Here is a 25,260-nt window from a genome sequence, read left to right as displayed (position 1 = left end):
TTTGTGTGTATCAGCAGCTTGTTCCTTTCTTATGACTGAGCAGTATTCTGATATATGTGAAACCATAGTCTGTTAGCCATCTCCTGTTAATGGATACCTGGTCTGTTTTGAGTTTTTGGCTGTTATATATTACATACTTTGGCTTTTAATAAAGCTTGCTAAGAACAGTCTTGTATTAAGTCTTTGTGAGGACATGTTTTCATTTCTTTTTGGGAGTAGATGCCTAGTAGTGGAATTGCTAGGTCATAAGATAGAAGTATGTTTAATTTTTAAGAAACTGCCAGATTGGGGCACCTGGCTGACTCTCAGTGGAGCATGTGACTCTTGCTCTTGGGGTTGTGAGTTCAGGCCCCATGTTGGGTGTAGAGATTACTTAAAAATAAAATCTTAAGAGAGAGAGGGAGAGAGAGAGAGAGAGGCTACCAGATCTTTTTCCAAAGTGGTCATATAGTTTTACACTCCCACAGTGGTGAATGAGAGTTCCAGTTCCTCTTCAACACTGAGTCTTTTAAATTTTAGCCACTCTGTGGGTGGTAGTGGTATCTCGTTGTGAATTTAATTTGCGTTTTTTTGATAACCAATGATAATAACTTTTTCAGGCACTTACTGGCCATTTGTGTATCTTCTTTGTGAAACATTTGTTCACATTTTTGCTCATTTAAAAAAAATTGGGTTCTTTTTTGCTTTATTTTTATTATTGACTTACACAAGTTCTTTATCCTATATACAGTTTTTTGTCAAATATATGTTTTGCAAATGTCTTCCAGTCTGTGGCATGTTTTTTTTTTAATCAAAAATTTTTTATGGTTATTGCTTTTTCTGCCTAAGAGACTTGCCTTTCCCCATGTTACCAAGATAATTCTGTGCTTTTTTCTAGAAATTTTATGGTTTAACTTTTATGTTTAGGTCTAGGATAGATGTGAAGCCAGTTTTAGTGTGTGGTGTGAGTTAGGGGTCAAGGTTCATATCCCCACCCCCGTATTTCCCATATCCAGACTATCCACCATTTTTTTCCAGCTTTACACATAACTGACACATAACATTATATAAGTTTAAGGTATACAGTTGATACATGTATATATTGCCAGTTGCTTACCACAGTAACCATTAGTTAACACATCCTTCACCTCACATAATTACCGTGTGGTTTGTTGCTATTGTTCTTAGTGTGAGAATATTTAAGATTTACTCTTTTAGCAGCTTTCTATATACAGTACAGTATTGTTAACTATAATCACCAGCACCAATTTTTTAAAAATACTTTTCTTTTCTCATTGGATTGCTTTGGTGCCTTTGTTAAAAATGAATTTTCTGATAGGTGGATTTTTTATTTGTCTGTCTACCACCTAGTAACTACATTTAATTGTTAGTTATGGTTCTGTTGTTTAACCATGTTCTATTCAAAATTTATTGATTTATTTTATACTTTTATCTTTTTACCTGAAGGAAATGGGCAAGCAAGTATGGTTGAAAAACCTAGATTTCGTTTTTGAAGGGAAGAAAGCTATACATTTTTGTAATTATAAAAATAGTGTTCTTATTGTAGAAAACTTAGGAAATAAAGGTATAAATGCAAGTGACATACATAGTCTCCCTACGTTGAATTAAATTAACATTTTGGTATAAATATCTGTCTGAAAAATTAAAATAGAAAAAAGTAGAACTACATTGTACATGTGCTTTGTCATTTTCTTTTACACTTAATAATAGAAGCTTTTGTATAGTCATATTTATCAGCCTTCTTACTGTAGAGTGATTTCTGGCTTAGACGTCATGCTTAGGACATTGTCCATTACCAAAATTATGATATCATATACCTGAATTTTGTTTTAGTACTCTAATGTTTTTATTTTTAATGTTACCTTTAATGTTACTTTTATTCCATTTGGAATTCTGATGGAAACTATGAAGTAGAGGTACAAAGATTTTATCAGGAAGTTTGTCATAAATATTAGAGTACCCAAAATAATAATTGGAAGCCTTTGTTTATATCTCTGTATTCTTACAACTTCCTGTTTGGAGAGTGGTACTTGTGGGAGGAAAGAGGGTAATGATTATAGATTTGATCTTCATTTGGGTGTCTTGAGTTTTTTTTATGGAAATGCTATTCTACAACGATACAGCCCTTCTGAGGATGCCTGGGTCGCTCAATCAGTTAAGTGTTAAGGCTCTTGATCTCAGCTCAGGTCTTGATCTCAGGGTCATGAGTTCGAGCCTTGTGTTGGCTCCATGCTGGGTGTGTAGCCTACTTAAAAATAAAATCCTATTCTGTGCTAACATTCAAATACACACACACACACACACACACAAAGCCGTTAGTGATCAGGGTTACTGGTAAAGAGAATGTTGGTGACTCAGGGCAACTTACGGCTTTTGAGAAAAAAAAAGCAGTGATATTTTCTATTGGCAGCTTAGTCTATTATATAGAACTTAATATTTAAATTAATGTGAAATCATGGTAGTATTGGGGTCTCTACTAAAGCTGTCTCTTCTTTATCCTTGATTGTAGTTATTATTTACTCTCATCTGTACTTTTTTTCTTTAAAATATGATTGAATTATGGAGAGATATACTTGTAAATTCTGCAACTGGCAGTCCCAGATGACCCTCACTCATCTTTTTAGAAAGCATTTGGATCACAATAGTTAGCATTTCTTGCTTACTCTCTTGCACCCTTGCTCTGTTTCTTTCATTCCTTCTTATTCTCCCCCTCTTTCATTTTCTCTCTCGCTCTCCCCCTCCCTCCCTCCTTCTCTCTCTCTCCTCTGTGTGTATCTGTGAGTATGAGAAAAAGGAAATTTTGAGATTCATTTTTGGTTCATCTTTGATAATACTTTGGGGGAGTGTTTCTGTAATTCCAAGAATGATCTTATGGTTTGTTGCTTCATTTTGGTAAGGTATGAATTGTTTGTTGAGCTATGTAAAATGCTTTATAAATTTCTTTTGTTATAGTTAATTGATTACTGATTATTCAATATCTGATTTCACTTATTCTCTAAGAGTTTAGACTTTTTAGCTATAAAGCAACTGATAGCAATTTTCTTTTTTTCTTTTTTTAAAGGTTTATTTATTTGAGAGAGAGAGAGATGGAGACAGCATGTGGGGAGGGGCAGAAGGAGAGGTAGAGAAGCAGACTCTGCTAAGCACAGAGCCCAACATGGGGCTCGATCTCACGACCCTTAGATCATGACCTGAGCTGAAATGAAGAGTTGGATGCTCCACCGACTAAAACACCCAGGCGCCCCAAACTTTTCTTTATTTTCAAGAGATTATGGACTTGGAACTAATTTCTAACACTTTGTTATTAGGGTTTTATATGCCATGGAAATGAGTATCAGAACCTCCTCCAGTAATACTTTAGATGGAAACAGAGCAGAATAGGGTTGGCATTATCTTAATTACTTGTATGATTATGATGAGGAATGCTTAATACACTAAGTGTTGTCTTCTTATGTACTTCTTGGTTTTTGAGTTTATTTAATGAACAGAATATAAGCTCTTTTAGGACATGTGTCTTTTTTTGTCTTCTGTTGTGTCCTGTAAATATTTGTTGAATGAACTAACAAGTAATTCTTTCTTAAGTAACAGGAGTAATAACCTGTAGAAATATATCCCTGCTTAAAGAGATATTAAAGTATTCCCCAAATAAACATTTTGGTATATGTTCCTATCACTTATTTGTTTATAGGAAGGAAGATAAGTAAACATCTATATATGCAAAGAGGATAGGTTTGAGTGATAGAATTAATTGGAGGTCAAGTAGGAAAAGTGAGTAATGATTTGGACATTTTCTGGATTGTGGTGAAACAATTTGTTTTGGAAAGGATTTAAGCTTATTTTATTCAGTGTTTCAGGTGAAATAAAGACACTTTGTGTGGGCTGCACAGCCTTTATCATTTATTGAGTTTCATCTGTTCCCCTTACCCCCTAATTATTCTTCTGGTTAAATATAATCCAGTTCCTTCTTATATACCTAGGTGATGCCTGCGTTGAAACAGTGCTTCATGAATAAGGGCAGATGAAATGCTGGTGGGTGTGTTCACAGGGTGAAATTCTTTAAAACAGTATATTGGCTGTTATTAATAGTAAGGCAGTATTGCTTAACAAAATTAAAAGAAAGCCAAAGGGCATGAGAAATTTTGGTCAGGGATCAAAATGTTATTATAAATCACTGTGAATGACTGTTTTTGAAAAATTTTCAGATATTACCAAGTATTCTGATTATGAGCATTTTCATTTAGCTTTAAAATGTTTGTTTGTAATAATCTGTTCTTTCTCTAATAAACCCAAATACTTGATTTTTCTTGTTCCCTTTGCATTTTATTTAAAATAGCTATAGAAAGAAGAGAATTTAGAGTATGGTTTTTCTTCTGTATGTAATGGTGGCTGTCAGTTAGCAAAGGAGAACAATACACAGTATCTTGCTTGTAGTAAGTCCTTGATAATTGTTGGTTGAATGATAAATACAGGCTGCAGATGTAGTGCAGTTGAGAAGACAGTGTTGGTCTCTTATTTGCTCTTAGAATAAGCTCCGAAATAAAAGTCTGGCAGTTGAGAGTGGTCAGCAGGTGTTGAACATAGGTATCATTGTTTACTAGATTTATTAGTTCTCTTTATTATTTTTATTTTATTCTATAATTTCCATACCATAGGATTCACCCATTTGTAAGTATACAATGTACTGATTTTCAGTAAATTTACAGAGTTGTACAACCAACATTATCACAATCCATTTTCATTAATCCCCCAAAATTTCGTTGAGCATGTTTGCAGTCAGTCCTTACTCCCAGGGAAGCCAACCACTGTTATGTTTTCTGTGTAAGTTTTTCTGCTTTGGAAATTTCAGACATGTGGAATCATACAGTATTCAGTTATTTGTTCTGCCTTCTTCCACTTACCATAATTTTTTGAGGTTCACCTGTGTTGTAGCATATATCAGTATTTTGTTCTTTTTTATTGCTGACTAATACTCCATTGTACAGATATATCATATTATGTTTGTGAATTCACCGTGTGTATGGACATGTGTTTTTATTTCTTTTAGCTAGATTTTAAGGAGGTGGGTTGCTGAGTCATATGGTATGCTTCTGCTTAACTTTTTTTTTTCCTCTTATGCTTAACTTTTAAGAAACTGTTTTCCAAAATGTCTGTATCATTTTCCATTCCCACCAGCAATGTATGAGGGTTCCATTTTTTCCACGTTCAAAGAACACTTGACATTGTGTTTGTGATGATAACCATGATAGTACCTTTTACTAATGATAAATGATGCTGAGCACTGCTTCATGTGCTTAATTTTGTTTTTCAAATTTTTACTAAGGTACCATGAGTGTGGTCTAGTAAAAGGAGTTTCATTTTGTATACTACAAGCCAATTCCAATGTTTAAAAATAGAATTCAGATACATATAGATTAAAGCCCTTTATAGGTGAAATTATCCTACTGACTAGTGTCTCCACCTGAAAGGCCTAATTAATACTAAGCATTATTATTTTTTTAAACCTTGTTGTGGTACCTTTTGCTTCCAAGTAATGAATGCGCCTTGCTGAGCTGTGTAGGCCCTAGTAATGACAGTGAAGTCTCTACTAGTTGAGTTACTTCTAAGCTACAGATCAAGTTGAAGTACTTCTGACATAAATTATGGTCTTTGATTGTTTCTCCATTCTGTTTTGTGCTGATCTTTATTATTATTATTTTGAATATCTTGAGTAAACTTATAAACTGATTTCTCTCATCTTGACCAAACATTTATCTTTATAAAACTTTTCTGTTCTACATAAAAACTAAAAAAACAGTTCTTACTATTAATATTGTAACTTGGTTCCTGTGAGTGGGTAGCTACTGGTGTTTTAAAAGTGTGCTACACTTGCACACGTACACATATGTGGATGTGCTCATCCTTATCGTCCAGTGTGTTTTCTAAATGTTTGCCTATATAACCTGTACATACTTGTGTGGGGGGCTGACGGGAGTTGTGTGTGTGTTTTCACTGGGCCTGCTTTTCAGGCTCCTTGAAGATGCAAGGTATCGAGTTTTCTGTCATTGTATTGTTTCTTCTAAGACCGATTTGTTGCAGTTCTTTTAGTGTTCATTCTCATAAATAGTGAACTTGTATTAAAATAGGGCATTTTTTTCTAATAAAAAATCACTTGTTTTCTGTAAAAAAAAAGTGTGCTACACTTGGCTTTTGGCTTATACTTTGAGTACTCATCTGAATTTAATGTACAGATACAGATGTTACTTCTTGTTTATAGGTGGCATGGATATTGATTTGTGGGATTAAATTATGAGCAGAGTTTTGGAACTTAACCAGGACCATGTTCTTTTCAGATAAAAAAGTAGCTGCCCAATTTGTCCATTCTGTATCAATATGGTAATATCCCTATTGTTTTACCTTGTGTTTCAGTATGATTCTTTTAGAAGTCATACTAAAAGGGTGCCTGGGTGGCTCAGTTGGTTAAGCGACTGCCTTCGGCTCAGGTCATGATCCTGGAGTCCCGGGATCGAGTCCCGCTTCGGGCTCCCTGCTCAGCAGGGAGTCTGCTTCTCCCTCTGACCCTCCCCCCTCTCGTGTACTCTCTCTCTCTCTCTCATTCTCACTCTCTCAAAATAAATAATAAATAAATCTTAAAAAAAAAAAGTCATACTAAAAATATGCTTGTTGAAATTGAAGTTTTCTGTTTAGCTTTAGTTTATATTGTATTTTTTGAGTTTTTATTAAAGATAACCACAAATGGGACTTTTTTGAACAGAAAGGAACATTTAGGAAATAATTCTTTCAGTACTTAAGATGCTTTAATTAATTTATTAAGGGTGAATTTTAGAAATTTTGGTTGTAGTGATATTTATTCTTCTAAAAGGAAAGTGCACTAGGGGTGCCTGGGTGGCTCAGTTGGTTAAGCATCCGACTCTTGATTTTGGCTCAGGTCATGATCTCAGGGTTGTGAGATTGAGCTCCGTGTGGGGTTCCATGCTGGGTGTGGAGCCTGCTTAATATTCTCTCTCTCCCTCTCCCCCCTCCTCCTCGAAAAAAAAAAATAAAAGGAAAGTGCAATAGCCCAACTGCCATGAAGTTTGAGTCCTGCAAGATCTAGTGAAATGAGTTTTTGTATATTGAAACCCTTGCAAAAATATTTCAAGTACTAAATGTGTAAATGTTGGTATGATTTTGAAAAATGTTTTACCTTTTTGGGTTAACTTATAGAGTTATAGTTTGTGGTACTTGAGGCTTTTATTTAAATACATATGGCCATATTTTATTGTATTACATAGTGGAGAAAGTTCAAGTCGAAGTTGAATGGTTAAAAATGATGTGTTGTGTTTGACCAGTGTGCCTGTGTTGAAAGAAACAAAATTAAACATTTTTTTTTTCTGTATGAATCACTAGATTTCTCCAAGGGCCTCTAACAGGTCATATAATCAGCATCTTTTGTAATTAGTAAAGATTAGAGGAAAATATGTCAAAATTAATATTTTCTTTCAGAGAAGTTAGATATCAAGTCAGAATTGGAGAGTTAATGCAAAATTTAAACCATATTGTAAAATTTAACCAGATTGTAGCTATTCTAAATTCAGCAAAATTTCTCTGGAATTAACAGAATATTTGGATTTGCTTTTAAAAAATATCTAAAACATGAACTTTGAACTTTTGTATTGGCTTCTCAATGATTATATTTCTCAAAATTTAATCACTGAAATTAGTGTGCAAATGAAATGATGACCTTTTTCGAACTTTAGATGCAAGGCACAATCTTAGTTGTGTTCAATGTGAAGCAGTTTTTTTGTCTTACATTCTTTCAAAAAATGCCATCTTAAGGAAGCTTTAATAAATGAATTGACAAAAATTTTCCTACTGGATTAAAATAAAAAGTAAATGTATAGAGAAAGATATATCTGGAAATTTGAAAACTTAATACCGATATAGTTTATGTCCTGGCCCTTAGAGGCCATTGTATTTATTTATTTATTTACTTATTTATTTGTAAGATTTATTTATTTGAGAGAGAGTGGGAGTGAGTCAGCGGGAGCAGGGATGTATTGGGGCAGAGGGAGAGAAACACAGGCAGATTCTGTGCTGAGCAGGGATCCTGACTCTGGGCTTGATCCCACCACTCTGAGATCATGACCTGAGACGAAATCAAGATTCGAGGCTTGGGGCGCCTGGGTGGCTCAGTCGTTAAGTGTCTGCCTTTGGCTCAGGTCGTGATCCCAGGGTCCTGGGATCGAGCCCCGCATCGGGCTCCCTGCTCCGTGGGAACCCTGCTTCTCCCTCTCCCACTGTCCCTGCTTGTGTTCCTCTCTTGCTGTCTCTCTCTTTGTCAAATAAATAAAATCTTAAAAAAAAAAAAAAAAAAGATTCAGGGCTTAACTGATTGAGCTACCCAGGCTCCCCTTATAGGTCATTTTAAGTACAGATGTTCTAATCTGTATCTGCTAAATCCAATAGCTAAGACAGTGGTTTAAAAATCTTAGAGGTCTTTAGAAATACTGATGCCTGGCTTCCTTCCCCCAGACATTTAAGGTAATAGGTATGTGATGTGGCCTGGAGATCAGGAGTTTTAAAAGTTCCACAGGTGGTTCTCAAGTGCGGGAAAGTGTGGGAACCACTGAGCTGAGAGGTGCAATATTGTAATTTAAAGGTTGGCAGAGAGGACATTGGGTCGAAAATGTATCTGAGGAAAGGAGAGTACTTATTTTTTTTTCTTTATTTATTTTTTGTGGTTCACCAAGGCTTGGATGAAGCCAGAAAGTCAGAATTACCTGTTGGAAGCCAGAATCATACCCAGGGTACTTGGTAGAAATGATGTCAGATCCTCTGATTTAGATGTCTGTAGTGGGGGCAGTAATTTGCATTTAATCAAGCATCTCAGGTGATTCTGATGCAAGTTAACATGCAGATCAAAGTTTGAGAAATTTGTAGGTGTTGCTTCTTGTACTGACTGACAAAACTGAAACCAAATAGTCGAGATCTCCTTGGCACACAAAATTGTATATGTGGAAAAGGCTGGCGATTTTGGAGAAGTGCCAGATTTTCTGAAATATCAAGGGTCATCACATTTTCTTTTTTTAGAGCTCCATAGGAATTAGACCAAGGTTTTTCTTTTTCTTATTTTAGAAGGAAATTTAATTTGCTGAGCTTTTCTGAAGGAAGAATCAGACAAGATAGACCAAATTTCTGAAGTGAAAAACAATTTTTATCGTGATAAAATATACACAGTATAGAATTATGATATAGAAATGTTATTACATCTTACCCTTTCATAAGAAATGAAACTGGCCTGGAAGATACATAATTTTGATGTTTCACATTTAATAAGTGGTGACAGGGAAATAGTGACAGCCTGTTTAATCACTGACAATTTAATTCAGAAAGAAAAATTTCACTAGAAATGTGTGGTCCTTCAGAGCATAGCAGCTAACACAGCCCAGTGTATGTATATCTGTGAAAGTGCCTATGTTTAAAAAATAATAAAATCACTCAAAAATTATTTTGTGGTGTCTTTAAAAGCAAGCAAAAAATAAAATTATAAAATATTCAAAATCTTTATATTAAAGTATTTTGAAATTTTATTTTCAGAGCAGCCTTCAAGTTATTGGTTATATAACAGTCATCTTATTAATATGGTACTGTTTAGTTTTTTTTAAATGCACATTCCTTGCAGTTATGTCTCTGCACTTCATTGGAAATTAGAGAAAACCAGACAATATATACATAGTGGATAAGTTGTCCTTATTTTTCATTTTCTCAAGTATTTTTATATTAGACTTACTCTTGTGTGGCCATTTTAATTTTGGTGGTTAAGGGGTATGTAGGTATTTTAGAAATTTGAGAAAGTCTTCATTTATTGATTCTTGTGATAATAGTTACAGCTATTGGGGAATAGCAGTTGTGAGTTGTATCTTTTTTGGTTTTTTTTTAGTATTTGAAATCTTTAGCAACTCACTTTTTGTAGATTTTGTCTTGTGGTTAATAAAATTGGAAACACTTGTAACCAAGGCAATATATATATATATATATATATATATATATATATTTTAAAGATTTTATTTATTTATTTGACAGAGAGAGACACAGCAAGAGAGGGAACACAAGCAGGGGGAGTGGGAGAGGGAGAAGCAGGCTTCCCGCCTAGCAGAGAGCCCGATGCGGGGCCCTATCCCAGGACGGTGGGATCATGATCTGAGTGGAAGGCAGACGCTTAAACGACTGAGCCACCCAGGCGCCCCAAGCCAAGGCAATATTAATATTTGTGAGACTTCAGAGTGACACATAGTATCTTTAAAACCCTAAAGATTTGTCACAGTTTATCATTTAAAATGTACCCATTCTTCCCAAGTTATTGCTGAATAGATAACTAAAATGTGAAACAAATCCAAAACTGGGTGGTCCTTCTTTGACTGCTATACTTCTGCGGTTATCTTTAGAAATTTGTTACATCTGATATATTAACATTTCACTGGAAGTGTTTTTTCAAGTTAGAAACATTTTACATTCTGGTTATTAGGATCCCTATTCCGTAATACCTCAGCATTGCACAGGATGTTCCAACATTTCTAAATATTTACCAAAATGCACTTTAATTTGAGACTTCATCATTTGTATGTCCATGCTAAAGCAGCTCTGAGGCATTATTTCTGACTGTAACTTTGGGATATATAATTCATGATTGCAACATTTAAAATTAGAGTATGAATATGTTTTGTTTTGTTTTGTTTTTTTCTTAAAGATTTTATTTACTTGACGAGAGAGAGACAGCGAGAGCAGGAACACAAGCACGGAGAGTGGGAGAGGGAGAAGCAGGCTTCCCGCTGAGCTGGGAGCCCGACGCGGGGCTTGATCCCAGGACCCCGGGATCATGACCTGAGCCGAAGGCAGATGCCCAACGACTGAGCCACCCAGGCGCTAATGTTGTTATATTCTGGCTAAAGAAGAATTTAGTCATAAAAGCAAGATGTTACAGTGTAAGAAAGTGCAAAAGCCAACCTAAAGGATTTTGCTGGTAGTTCTGAGAGACAGTTTTCTGAAACAAAAACAAAAAACACAAAACAAAACTGTAAAAGCATATATTTTTGTAAAAAGGGGGAAGCTATAAAATTAAAATTTTGGAGGCATTACAGAAGACAGATTTGTTTTCCATATTTAAGACATTCCCAGAATAGGAGAACAACGGATGATACAAATAAAACTAAATTTAGAACTAATGAAAGGAAACTCTAGTAAAAATTGGCTTATGAAATTTCCTTCAGAGGGAAGTCATAAAGTAAAACACTGAATACATTTTTAAAGAAGTTAATTACTCAGTTTTTGGGGGAGAGTTGGTAAGAGGGGATTTTTATAAGTTTTAGGATAGGGAAGTTTATCTTTTAAGATAGTATGGAGAATGTAAGTCTCTGGCATAATATTTTATTGTGCTGCTTTTTATCCTCTTGTGAACAGAATTGTTCAGTTTAGTTCAAGTTACAACAAATCTGTGAAATGGAAGTGTAAGAATCTGGAAAATAGCATACTTATTCCAAATCATTCTCTGTAAGTAAAATTCCATTAAAATAAGTTCATAAAATGGATCTTGTTTAATCTCTATTAATATGTGAAAAAAACAAATGAATTTCCGTAAGAATTTTTTAGTTTTTGTTTAAGGTAGTAAAGGTGGAAAAAAATGAAGGACTTGATAATTTTTTTGGAAGATTTATCCATTTATTTGAGAGCGCGCGCACGTACACACACACACACACACACACACACACACACACACACACTCTCTCTCTCTCTCTCTCTCTCTCTCTCTCTCTCTCTCTCTCTCTCTCTCTCTCTCTCGAGTTGGGGGAGGGGCAGACGGAGAGGGAGAGAGATTCCCAGGCAGGCTCCCTGGTGAGTGCAGAGCATGGGGCTCAATCTGGTAAGCTGGAGATCACTCTCACGACCTGGATGGAGATCACGACCTGAGCTGAAACCAAGAATTGCATGCTTGACCAACTGAGCCACCAGGCATCCCATGACTTGATAATTTTCAAGTGTATTTTTAAAAGAGAAGCAGAGTAGTATAATGGCAAGAACACTGGATTTGGAGTCAGAAGAGCTATGACTGGTATTAGTTAGGATGTTTTATTAATTGTCTTCTTGACTATGATTTGTAAGACTGTATCTGTCTACCTCAAGGAGATGTGAAGATTAAATCTATTGGGAAGCTAACCCTATGTATTAGTGTTTTGTAAACTGTACAGAACTTAAACTTGTTTACAGACAGTTGAAGAACTATCTGTAAAATATCCTAAGTTATATATGTCTGTAAGTGTATTCAAAAAGGTATCTGCATACAGAATCAGTCTCCTGGTGTTAGCCTGTTTTTCCCAAAAATGGTAGCACATTATTTGGGACATATTAGGTTGTTTAAATTACTAAATCACTGAATAAAAAATTAGTTGGCATATTTATGTTTTAATTCACTGAGGATAATTAGTTTCATTCGGTAAATATTTGTTTTTATTCATTTTTGGGCTTGCTTAAATATTCCAGGCGTCAATTTTTCTCAGCTAAGGTATATTATTTTATTTATTTATTTTTTTAAGGTATATTTTTTTAGAGTTGGTATGGTATTGAACTATGAAAACAGAGTCTGATGTTCTTATGTGATGTTAAATTTCAGAAATCCTGATATATAACTATTAGGAAAACTCATGACAAAATTTTTAAGCCTTTGTGTTATTCACTTGCAAAAATGTTAATCATGCTTTATATAAAGTTTTAAAAGAGCATTTGGGTTTTACCAGCAGTTTTTATCTGTGGCTTCAATTTAGCAACTCTTGGCCTACTGTTAGTAACAAAAGTGAACTGAGGAACAACTTCAAAGAATGGTTTGGGAGATGTAAACTGCAGGTATTATGCTGTATTACCTCTGGTCTTTAGGCATACCAGGGTAATTATAATTTAATCATGTAGAAAAATATTTGAAAGTAATAGTATATGTTGTGATCATTCTATATTGATGACTACTGTAACCAGTAACTAATTTCCTTGGATCATGTAATTTCCAAATTTCCTGATTTAGGGGTTTAGGATCTGGCTAACAGAGTAGGCTAGTGTAAGTCTTGACAACTCTTTAACAACCTCATGGAATAAGATTTTGTATTTCTGTAGACCAGGAAAAACTGAATTAGTATTCAGGCATAATTAAAATGAATATGGGGAGAAGTTTGTATGGGAATAGCCACTGTTATGGTGATACATTATATTTTCCCTGTTGTGGCATTTATGAATTCGGAAATGAATTTTATCTACTTCTATTTTTTTTTTTAAATATCTCAGTGGTTTTTCTTAGGATAGAGAGACTTCAGCATACACTGTTTTCTATCCTGTGGTTGCTCTCTTGTGCTCAGGTGCCTATCCCTCTCTCTCAAAAAGAAAAGGAAGTAAAGGGAAGGGGTTTTTGAAGGGCCCTGTAATCAGGGGCCAATAGCAGGGAAAAGTCTTCTTTTAATTTTTTTTAAGTAATCTCTATACCTAGTGTGGGGCTCTATCTCACAACCCTGAGATCAAGAGTCACATGCTTCACTAGCCAGGACCACTAGCAGGAAAAAGTCTTGACAGGATATATGACTCACAGATGATGGGCTTTAGGGAAACAGACTTCAGAGAAGTGAAAAGGAGGAGAGTGAGCAGGACCAGGGATAGAGGCAATCATCCTTTCACCAATAACTGAATAAATATACCATATTCTTTTTTTTTTTAAAGATTTTATTTGAGAGAGCGAGAATGAGAGAGAGAGCACATGAGAGGGGGGAGGGTCAGAGGGAGAAGCACACTCCCTGCTGAGCAGCAGGGAGCCCGATGCGGGACTCGATCCCGGGCCTCCAGGATCATGACCTGAGCCGAAGGCAGTCGCTTAACCAACTGAGCCACCCAGGCGCCCTATACCATATTCTTTTATTTGTACTCTCTGTCTCTGTCTCTTAACGGGAACTCTCCCTCTTATTCTCTGCTTTGTCAACTTAAAAAAAACAAACAAAACAAACTTCATTTTGAAGATTACAAAAGTAATACATGCCTATTTAAAAAGTTAAAAATTACATAAGTGAATATAAAATAAAAGTTCTCTCTTAACCCTTTCTCCTTGATCTCAGTCTTCTGAAACAACCACTTTACAACACATCAGTGTATCACTTTCCTTGTGTGCATTAATAGTGTATACATACAACAATGGTGTATCATTTTCCTTTTTTCCTTGCACAAAGCACGAATGCTTACAGGGTTTTTTTTTTTTGATAACCAGAATGCATCTATATCATATCTATTGTTTTGTATTTGCTTTTTTAATTTATTTGGAGGCCATCCAGTCAGAATTTTTTTTTTTAAGATTTTATTTATTTGAGAAAGAGAATTAGATAGAGAGCATGAGAGGGGGAGGGTCCGAGGGAGAAGCAGACTCCCTACTGAGCAGCAGGGAGCCCGAGGCGGGACTCGATCCCGGGACTCCAGGATCATGACCTGAGCCGAAGGCAGTCGCTTAACCAACTGAGTCACCCAGGCGCCCCATCCATCTGGTTCTTTTAGGGAGTATTCCATTATCTGGATTGACCATAATTATTTTACTATTTCAGTATTGCTAGACATTTAGGTTGTTTTCTTCTGTTATAAACATTGCTGCAGTGAACATTACTAATTTTGTGCATATGTGTGAATATTTCTGTAGATTTCTAGAAATGGGATGGTTAAAGCATTGCACATTTAAAATTCCAAAATAACCCCAGTAGTGATGAGAATACACATATTCCCCTATTTTTGCTAGGTAAATATCATCAGCCTTTTACATTATTTACCATTCTCATAGGTGAAAAAAAGCCGGTATCTGATTCCTTTTGTTTTTTATATGCATTTCAATATTTGATTACTAATGAGATTGAGCACTTGTTGTTAGTCATAGTTTTAATTCTTTTTAAAGATCCACCTCAAATTTATTTTCTCCGTAATTCCTACTTTATCCTATTCCCTACCTCCAGGCAATGACTCTTTTCTCTGCTTTCATAGTACTCTCTGTTGTAAGTGATTAGAGTCATTATGTATTATGATTATTTACTTATTATATACCAGACCAGGAGCTCCCCTGTGGTTGTGACCATGTAGTAGTCATTATTTTTCTAACTTTTATATCATGGTTTATTGGAAATTTGGGAACTAAAACCTAGTTTTTAGGGTAATAGGGCATACATGCTTTAAAGATACTTCTTTTTTTTCTTTTAGTTTGAGATATAATTGATGTACAGCACTGTGTAAGTTTAAGGTATACAACATAATGGCTGGACTTAAGTAGATTGCAAAATAATTACCACAATAAGTTTAGTTAACATTCATCACCTCATATAGTTATGTAGTATTCGTTTTTATGTCTCTGCCCAGTGACTAGCACAGAGCCTTTTGCATTTAGTGTTTGTTCAGGAAGTTTTATCAAATGGTTAGTCTGATTCCCAGCTGTGTAAGGTTTGCTGCCTTCTTTTTTGGAGGAGGGGGAGGGTTGGCTCTTAATGGTAATGGTTCTAGTAGACCCCTTTATTTTACAAATGAAGAATTAAGTCTGAGGGAGGAATGTCTTACTTGGCTAATGAGATATTTTTATTCTTTATCATACGCTACTAGGTATTGTGAAACAGCGCAGCTCCAGACAGTTATGGTCAAGGATGAATATTGATTTCTCCTATCTAAGATAGATGGCGAGCTTTTCTCAGTTTTTACAGACCAAGCCTAACCAATGGGGCTTTTGCGTAATAGTCTTAGCATGTAGCCTTAAACCAATATAAATTATCCAAACTTCATTTGGCTCCTTCCAAAGAGTTACGACTCTTATGACACATTAGACGTAGACTTTTCTAATTGCAGGCACCGGCTAACTCCTGAGAGATGCGGTGTCTTTTCTTTTAGAGAACTCTTGAACCCTGTCCTCTTAACCATCTTCCCATGAAGTGAGTCCGCCAGATTTAATCACATGATTGCCTTTTCCTGCCCAAGATACAAGTCATTATACACATCTCTTTTCATTCTTGTTCCCTCACCTATTCTTCCCCTCCTTTTCAGACATTTTTTACCCTTGTTCTAAGGTTAAACGTAATCACTTGCATCTTCAAATTCTTTACTGAATGTTGCTTTTATCTTCAAGTAACACCACCTGTCTTCCTCCTAAGGGAAAGCCCTATCTAGTGGAACTTGTACCTTCCTTTATTCTCTACAGATCCCAGTTGTAGGAAAATATAGGAAGTGGTTTCCTTCTTACTTTGCACTACAGTGCTTATAAAAACCTTCCTGTTAAAATTCCCGTTGCTGAGTCTCACGTAGTTGGGGTATACATCTCTGCTTGCTCATTGAAGACATAGACTTCTGACTCATAGACTTCCTTTCCGTGCAAGGTTGTGCCATAGTTCTAGGTGAATTCAGTGTTTATATGAACAGAGTACCCAGGACCCTGGCTTCACAGTTTCCTCATCTCTAGTGGAGATCTTCACTTAACTCAATTACTTACTCCCATGAAACTACTTTGGACCTTACCATTACCTGAAATCAGCTTTACCTTTGAGATCATTTATTCAAACATCCTGTTCCTGAGCTCTTATCCTTTTATTAAACCTATTCGTTGATGCTTTTGAGATCTGCAGTTCCTTGACACCTCTCTTCACCAAATGCTTCTTGTATAAGCAGGCAAGAATCCATTGTCCATTCAGACCTCTTGCCAGAATTCTGTTTCCTTGCCCTATTGAATATCTATCCTGTGCATTTGCACCTAAATTTTGGATCAGTTTGTCTCTCTGGCCTATACAAAAGGTCTTCATTGAACACTGATGGAGAAAAAAATTACTACCCAGATTAGTGGTACTGTGAATTCCTGGTCTGTTTCTTGTAAGAGCTTTCAGGGTGGCAGAGCAAATCTGTCATTTTCCATAGGGTCTGTTTTAAACATTCTTTTCTTTCTTTGAGCAAAGTATGCTCCACAGATGGTCTTCTTACTTCATGAGAAAATAGAAGCCATCAAAAGGAGATCCCTTAAATTTCCTGTTACTTGACTCACCATTTTATCTCTTCTGTACCATTTGTTCTTTTCCTTCTGTTTCAGTGGATGAGGTGTCCATCATTCTGTCTCAGGCTGATTCTCCAGCTGTGCTTTGGATCTCATTTTCTCCTTCTGTTGGTTAATTCTTTTTGTCTTTCATCTTTCTCTTAATTTGCATTCTTTCTCATTTGGCTAAACTTGTTCAAATGTATCACCTAAAACAAATAACCAAATGACCCCTAGAAAGAAATCTCAGTTCTTTCTACCTTTTGCCCCTCCCCTCACCAGCAACACAAACTCTGCTGTCTCACTTTCTGTTCACTCCTCAGTACACTATAATCTCCCTCCCATCCTGTCCCATCACTGACATGCTTACTTCAAAATCATGCTGATTTCCTTGCTGGTAAAACTATCATTTTATCGAATGTTCAGAAGTACTTGACACTTCTCAAATTGCTCTCTTGGCTTCTATGACAGTACTCAGAGCATCTCTAGCTGTTTCTCTCAGGCTCCTTTGTTTTCTCTTTCTCTGCTAAATGGGATTCTTATTATTTTTATTCATTCTTTGCCTTCTTAAGCTTGTGTCTATTTCTAGGACTTTCTTTATCATCTGTATGTTGATGATTTCCATTTTTCCACCTGAAAGCTTGCCTCTGAGCCTTAGGCTCATACATCAGCTAGCTACGTACTAGGCATCTCCACTCAGATATACCACAGATACTTCAAGATCAGCATATTTACAACAACATTATTTTTTCCCCCTTTGCTTTCAGATCTCCTTCATTTCCCATGATTAATGATTCCGCTATCCATCTGGCTTGGATTGAGCCAGATACCTGGCTATTTGGGTATCTGTCATCTTTGACTTCACATTCAGTATCACTATATTCTGTCAGTGTTACCTCCAACATATGAATTTCTCTCTCATCTGACTGCTACTTTCCTGCTTCAAGTGACTATCACATTTTTCTTAGGTTCTTGCAGTATTCTCTTGCCCATTGTTCTTTCCTAGCCTCCTATCCATTTTCTACTCTCCAACCAAACTACTTATTATAAGATGCAGATCTAATCCTATTATTCCCAAACTTAAAGTATTCAAATGACTAATTTCCCATTTACTCAGGGAAAATTTCAAAATGATAATTTCTTACAAGATTGTTAATGACCTGACTTCTGACTTTTCCAGCTCTATCTCTTGTAACTTCTCTTCTTCCTCCCAAATTCTACCCATTTCTTCCCATTTCCAGGCCTTTTTTTTTTTTTTTTTTTACTTGTATGTTTCCCTGCCTGGAATGAAAATGCTAACTCCCCAAATATTACTAATATGCAGTATATGGAAATACTTTTGCCTCATTGTACTTAGTTTGGTTTGAGTTCAGATTTTGGATGGAGAAGACAAATATGTATTTACAGTGATGTTTTTTAGAAACTGACCTGGTTATGTATTTAATTATGATGGACGGATGGTTTATAGAACTCAAAAGAGGATTTCCTTAGAGGAGTGTTTCAAGGAGGGGTTGCCACTGTGAACTCATGCTTCCTGTGAGATTTCTGTTGTGAGAAGTGTGTATAAAATATGGTTAATGGAAAATGGTGATATAAATGCTGTATGTAAAACTTTAAACTGTAAAAGATATGTATATTTTTTTATAGATTTTATTTATTTATTTGACAGAGACACAGCGAAAGAGGGAACACAAGCAGGGGGAGTGGGAGAGGGAGAAGTAGGCTTCCTGCTGAGCAGGGAGCCCAATGCGGGGCTGGATCCCAGGACCCTGGGATCATGACCTGAGCCAAAGGCAGACGCTTAACGACTGAGCCACGCAGGCGCCCCGATATTTTAAATTCTTTTAAATTCTTAATGCTTAATTCTAAATGCTTAATGCTTAATGCGTACTTGAAGCTTAGCATATTGAATACAGTGTTTTTCTATATCATTAAAGTTAATTGTCAATAGCAATAATAGTAATATTGTTAGTAAGACATAGTTCTCGTGCTCGCTCCGGCAGCACGTGTACTAAAATTGGAACAATATAGAGATGATTTAGCATGGCCCCTGCTCAGGGATGACATGCAAATTTGTGAAGCACTCCGTATTTTTGTCACTATATTGTACACCTGAAACTAATGTAACACTGTATGTTAACTGTACTGGAATTAAAAAAAAAAAAGACATGTAGTAGTTCTTACTGTGTACCAGGCACTGTTCTGAAGTGCTTTATTAATTTGTTAGATTTTTGTTTCATTTTCTAGTCACATCAAAATGACATGTTCTTTAAAAATATTCTTTAGAAATACTTAGTTTCAAACATTTAAAAAATATTATGACCACTTCTAAGTAGAACAGTTAGTTGCCCATTTTTTGCATACATGATGAAAAATGTTACCTGTCTGTGTTAAAGTCATATTAAAGAAAAGTCTGAGAAGCCTGTATCTATCAGTAAAATCTAACAAATTCTTTCAGTAAAGGTTTTATTTTATAGTGAAAAGATTTAGTACCTTAGCATTTTTGTGTGTTTTCTCATATGATAGAGCGATCTGTAAAATATATGGGGTGGATATTCTTCTTAGTTTCCTGAATGAAGACACTGAGGTTTGGAAAGGTTAAATAATTTGCTCAAAGAAATGCAGCCAATAAATGGCAGAACTATAAAAGGATCTATACCTTTGGAGTCCTAAGGTAGTGTTCTTTTCTCATTTTTTTTTTTTTTTAAGTATGCCCCACACCCAGCACGGAGCTCAACGTGGGCTTGAACTCAAAACCTTGAGATCAAGACCTGAGCTGGGTCAAGAGTCAGATGCTTGACCGACTGAGCCATCCAGGCGCTCTCTTTTCTCATTATTATGCTTATTTCCTAAAGCAAAAACTGGAAGCTCTGTATAAGAAATTGGTAACCATTATTTTTGGACAAGCTGAATAGATAATTTAGAAAAGTAATTAATATGAAATGTTCTAAACATTAAAAGGATTTCAGATTTTAGAATATCTTTTAAATCTGATTTTTCAACTTATTCTCCCCAAAATCTTCTTAAGTTCAGGTTGAGCTTCTCCAAAAGAGAGTTGTGGGGTTTTAATCTTTCTTAATTTTTTTAAATGTCTCCAAGTGGAGAGAATAATTAACTATATGATCTACCCTTAGATAAATAAAATAAATAAATAAAATCTTAAAAAAATAAATTGTGGTATCTTCAGTTCTTCTCTCGTATGTCTGGGTGGATACAAAGGAAATTAGTAATTAAGTCTTTTAAAATAAAGGAGATGATGGAGGCTTCTATCTTTTATTTACATTGGGATAGCAGAATTAGGGCGAGGTTGGTGATGATTAAGAAATTACAGTATCTTTATTTGTAAATATTTTTTAAAGATTTTATTTATTTGTCAGAGAGAGAGAGAGCACAAACGGGGAGGGGTGGAGGGAGAAGCAGACTCCCTGCTGAGCAGGGAGCCCAATGTGGGGCTCAATCCCAGCACCCTGGGATCATGACCTGAGCCAAAGGCAGACACTTAACTGACTGAGCCACCCAGGTGTCCCTACAGTATCTTTATTTTTTAAAAATTTTTAAAGAAGATATTATTGAAGAAAGAGCATGTACGTGGGCGTGCACAGTGGGGAAGTGCCTAGGGAGAGAGAGAATCCTCAAGCAGACTCCTCACAGAGCTCAGAACCCAGGATGGGCCTCTATCTCACCATCCTGAGATCATGACCTGAGCCAAAATCAAGAGTTGGACATGCAGGTACCCCAAGAAAAGGTAGTATCTTTTTTTTTTATTATTTTATTTATTTATGAGAGAGCAAGAGAGAGCACGAGCTGGGGGCGGGGTTGGTGCAGAAGGAGAGGGAGAAGCAGACAGTCTGTTGAGCAGGGAGCCCAGTGTGGGGTTCGATCCCAGGACCCTGAGAGCATGACCTGAGCTGAAGGCAGATGCTTAACCATCTGAGCCACCCAAGTACCCCAAAAGTACAATATCTTTAAAGACCATTAGTGTTAGTGTAGATATTGTTTGCTGATCATTGGACTAAGCTAGGGAGGAAATGGAATGTATAACCCAGGAAAGGGGGAAAGAACTCCACAATTTTTGGTATCCCATAATGAGAAAACTGTCATTTTTTTTTAAACTTTCTACCATGTATAAGATAACGTTTGAAACATAGTTCAGGTACTTGTAAGGAGTCATAGTTTATTTGGGAAGATAAAGTTTACTGTCAAGTGGAAAGTTAAATGATGAATTGAAGAGCAATAAATACAGTAATATAAAAGAGTGCCTTACTTGCTATTTTTAGAGCAGTAGGTTGTGAATACCATGAATTAAGAAAAGGTAGAAGTCACAGGACTTTGGAAATAGTAGAAAAGCATTATGAAGGACCAGGGACTTGATTTGCATGTTGGAAGATGGTAATGATGACAACAAAGATGACAATAAGGATAGCAGCAAACATACCTGTTGTCTCTGGTGGTTGTATATATATTAATCCATCTGCTTCTTCCTAAAGCCCTTTGAGATAGCTACTGTTCTTTTCTTGATCTTACTGATGAGGAAACTGGGATTCTGCCTTATGTCTCCACATTCTTTGGGTAGGCTACACTGCATCTCATCAGTAGGGTTGTTAATAGATGGTGACGGATAGGGAGGATAGTTTTCTTTTGCCTTAATTGGTAGTGTGGAATTTGTGTAGGCCTTTAGAATGGCCTATTTCATTATATCTCTGAATGAAAAATAAGCTCTTATATCCACCTAATAGATTTTTTTAAATAAAAAAGAGAACACCTGTTTTAACCTTTTTGAGTAGAATTTTTTTTTTTAACCTGTGTCATTTTCATCATATTGTTTTAGGACATTTGAGTAAAACTGTCGAATGAGAAGAATGTATAACTGACTTTTGCATTTAACAATTTTTGGTACTGGGTGTAATTGTTTAGAAAATTAAATGGAAAATTTAAAGAAGGGATTGTTGAAAATTGTTAAAAACAGTGACATTGGGTTAAAACAAATAACCTTGTATATTTTATAGGACCACCAAAAAAAATACTCTAAATAGATGATTGTAAAGTATTGATGGTATGTGTTAATGGAGGTATTGTTGCAGAACAAACAGCATATAATGAAATACTTAAAATTGTTTGGAATATAAACATGGAATTGTTTCATTATATATGGAATCTTGAAAAGTACCATGCTCTATCGTCGAAACACATCAACTGCTTTAGCTGGGAAACTCGTCCCCCATATGTATTATGAACATTTTTTTTTTTTTTTTGGAAAAAAAAGATTTTATTTGTCAGCGAGCGAGAGAAATAGCATAAGCAGGGAGAGCTGCAGGCAGAGGGAGAAGCAGGCTCCCTGCTGAGCAAGGAGCCCAATGCAGGACTCCATCCCAGGACCCTGGGATCATGACTGGAGCTGAAGGCAGACACCTAACCAGCTGAGCCACCCAGGCATCCCTATGAATATTTCTTTTGATAACATTTCTTCCTTCATAAAAGTAATAACCATTTAACAAAGACAGTATAGAGACAATATAACAAGTTGTTTAAGGATGCAGGCTCTGGAGTCATATTTGCGTTTATTTTCTTGTCCTGTGTCACCTTAGGAGTTGCTTAACGTTTGAACCTATCAGTAAAATGGAGGATAATAATAATACTTCCTTTATAAAGTTGTTAAGTTTAAGTGACGTAATCTGAAGCACATAGTGACAGACATGTGAGCCTTCAACAAATGTCAGGTTTGTTTGTTATTGTGGTAAAAAAATGCATAATATATGATTTACCATCTTAACCAACTAAGCCACCCAGGCGCCCCTATATGATTTACCATCTTAACCTTTTCTGAGTGTACAGTTTAGTAGTGTTAAGCACATTACATTGTTTTACAACCAAGATCCAGAACTCTCTTCATGTTGTGAAACTCTAAACTCCATACCCATTATGGGGCACCTGGCTGGCTCAGTCGGTGGAGTATGGGACTCTTGATCTGAGGGTTGTGAGTTCGAGCCCCACATTGGGGATAGAGATTATTTAAAATCTCAAAAAAATAAAACTCCGTACCCATTAAAGAACAATTCTTCATTTCCTCTTCCCCCATCCCCTGGCAACCACCCTTCTACTTTCTGTCTCTATGAATTTGAGTACTCTAGGTACCTTATATATGTAGAATTGTATAGTATTTGTCTTATGGTATTTGTCAAAAGGCTTATTTCACTTAGCCTAATTCCCTCAAGGTTCATCCATCCATATTGCAGGATATGTTAGAATTTCCTTCTTTTTCAAGGCTAGGAAATATTCCATTGTGTTTATATATGAAATTTTGTTTATCCATTTATTTGTAGATGGACACGGGTTGCTTCCACCTTTTGGCTGTCATGAATGATGCTGCTATGAACACAAGTGTACAAATATTGGAGACCCTGCTTTCACTTATTTTCAGGGTATATCCAGAAGTAGAATTGCTGGATCATATGATAATTCTATTTTTAATATTTTGAGGAACTACTAGACTGTTTGCCATAGTGGCTGCACCATTTTACATTCCCATCAGCAGTGCACAGGATTTCAGTCTCCCTGCATCCTTGCCAGTACTTGTTATTTTAAGGTTTTATTATTTTTTTCATAGTGGCCATCGTAATAAGTATGAGGTTCTTCTCATTTTTATTTTTCTTCTGCTTATAGGCTTAAATTGTTATGCTTTCTCAGGTTTTTCCTCAGGAAGCTTAAATTATTGAATTTAGATTTTTTCCCCTAAGTTTGCATTTTTTTGTTACAAATTTCTCTTTACTGCTTTTGCTGCCACCCACAAATTTTGATAAATTGTAAATTCATTTTTATTTAGTGGCACCTTAATTTTTGAAAGGTATTTTTGCTGTATATAGTATTCTAGATTGATTTTGTTTTACTTTTGATACTTCAAATATGTTGCTTCACTATCTTCTGACTTGCATTATTCCTCTGTTCATAGTGTGTTTATTATTTTTTTTCCTGAGTTTCTTTCTCTGACTGGCTTTAATCAGTTTGATATGCCTGTTGTTGTTTTCTTCATGCTTCTTGTTTTTAGCTTTGGTTGAGCCTCTTGATCTGTATAGTTTTAGTTTTTATCAGGTGTAGAGAATTTCTAGCCCTTATTTCTTCACATGTTTTTTTCTTTTATTTTCTTTTTCCTTCTCTGGTGACTTCTAATTATATGTACATTAGTTTCCTTCATGTGGGCCCACAACCTACTGAGAGTCTATCTACTTTTTTTGGTTTTCTTTTCCCCTCTGTGTTTCATTATGGATAATTTCTATTGCTGTGTCTTCAAGTTCTGTTGTCTTTTCTTTTGCAATTTCTAGTCTCCTATTGGTCCCATACAATGTATTTTTCATCTCACACATGATATTTTTTTATCTCTAGATTTTTAGTTTGTGTCCTTTTTTATGTATCACATCTCTACTTAGCATTTTCAGTGTTTTCTAAATCTCCTATTTGTCGTGGTAAAATATATATAACCTGAAGTTTACCATTCTAACCACTTCAGTGACAGAGTACATTCACAGTATTGTATAACCATCACCACAGTCTATTCTTTATTGCAGTTTTTGCGCTGTATGTGATTCACTGCATGAGTAGTTTTGGCTTATGGAATGTGAACGAAAGGGGTTTATGAGTAGCATTGAGGAAGAGTCCTTATGGGGAGCTTATGTATCCTTTTTTTTTTTTTTTTTTGTCATTTCTTTTTAATGACTGGTGTTGGTGCTTGCTGTCCCACATCATGAAGTGGGCTCAGTGTATTCGGGTTGATGGCAACAAAGCTGAAGAGCCTGGATCTCTGATGATTGAGGGAGCTGTTGTAACCACACTTAACTTTTGTTTTTGTTTTTTTTTTAAGTGGTACAAATGGCCTTTATTGTTTGAATGGGAAGTGAAAGAGAGGAGGGGATATGACAGCTCCAGCTCCTGGGACAGCAACAGATTACATCACTGTCCTTCAAAAGGATCCTTAACTGTTTTAAGGCAGACATAAAGGCACTAAGGGGCATTTTCTGTCACTTGCAGCTGAACCCAAGTCAAGTTGATACTTAAAAATTACCATCGCTTCTTTAATATTGTCAAAGAAATAAGGTTTTGATTTATTTTTATTTTTTAAGATTTTCTTTATTTGAGAGAGAAAAGAGAGTGTGTGAGAGAGAAAGCACAAGCAGGGGGAGCTGCAGAGGGAGAGGGAGAAGCAGGCTCCCCGCTGAGCAGGGAGCCCTATGCAG

General features: G+C 35.8%; 1 protein-coding gene and 1 non-coding gene across 2 annotated transcripts in view; both read left to right on the top strand.

Moving 5' to 3' along the window:
* Nucleotides 1–25,260, top strand: part of ROCK2 (Rho associated coiled-coil containing protein kinase 2) — a 144,154-nt gene that overhangs the window by 6,302 nt on the left and 112,592 nt on the right. The gene's annotated exons all lie outside the window — the stretch shown is intronic.
* On the top strand, nucleotides 19,023–19,130 carry LOC114206037 (U6 spliceosomal RNA). The gene has a single exon (XR_003608533.1). It is a non-coding gene; the product is annotated as a U6 spliceosomal RNA (small nuclear RNA).

The sequence above is a fragment of the Eumetopias jubatus genome, unplaced genomic scaffold, assembly GCF_037043125.1.
Source record: "Eumetopias jubatus isolate StellerSeaLion01/CBP00866 unplaced genomic scaffold, mEumJub1_p1.0 scaffold_9, whole genome shotgun sequence".
Lineage (NCBI taxonomy): Eukaryota > Metazoa > Chordata > Mammalia > Carnivora > Otariidae > Eumetopias > Eumetopias jubatus.
The sequence above is the reverse complement of the archived record's forward strand: the minus strand, read 5'-3'. Positions and strand labels throughout refer to the sequence as shown.